Source organism: Vombatus ursinus, unplaced genomic scaffold (assembly GCF_900497805.2).
Source record: "Vombatus ursinus unplaced genomic scaffold, bare-nosed wombat genome assembly UNPS02014778.1, whole genome shotgun sequence".
Taxonomy (NCBI): domain Eukaryota; kingdom Metazoa; phylum Chordata; class Mammalia; order Diprotodontia; family Vombatidae; genus Vombatus; species Vombatus ursinus.
The window spans coordinates 9,957,198-9,957,689 of NW_020954556.1; the positions used below are offsets into that span (position 1 = coordinate 9,957,198).

Sequence of the window (492 nt, forward strand, 5' to 3'; positions counted from 1 at the left end):
TGCTCGGTGTCATTCATGTGTAATGGAGAGAGAATGAAATGAAATAGAAATTTATGCTAATTTGTGATTTTTCAGTCACATACCTTAACATCTTGTAAATTTCTTACTGCTCGCTGAGTAATCTCTAATAATTACACTAAATTGTCTGATGACAAAATTTCTCAATTAAAAAAATAAATTGCCCTCTCATTTTCCTGAAACCAGATAAATTTTTCTCTAACTTAAAAAATTCAGTCTAAAAAGATTACTGACAAACATGTAAGTGTTCAAAACTCAATGAAATTCACCTACAATTGATAGCAAACAGCAGGTACCAGCCAATGTCCCCCCCATCGTTCCATGGATGTAGCCTGTGCTAGGTTCCTATCAACCTCCTCTTTGGAACCCCCTCGAGGCAGGGGCAGCTCCAAGCCCCTTGCCAGCAGGAAGGGGTTTCAGAAGCAGAGACCTTCACCCCTTACCCCAAAAGAATTTGGGTCCCATTTGTTTGAG

At 39.2% G+C, this 492-nt stretch overlaps 1 protein-coding gene across 1 annotated transcript in view; it reads right to left on the minus strand.

Annotated features, from left to right (window-relative positions):
- BAG4 (BCL2 associated athanogene 4) overlaps window positions 1-492 on the minus strand; it is a 36,346-nt gene that overhangs the window by 12,214 nt on the left and 23,640 nt on the right. The gene's annotated exons all lie outside the window — the stretch shown is intronic.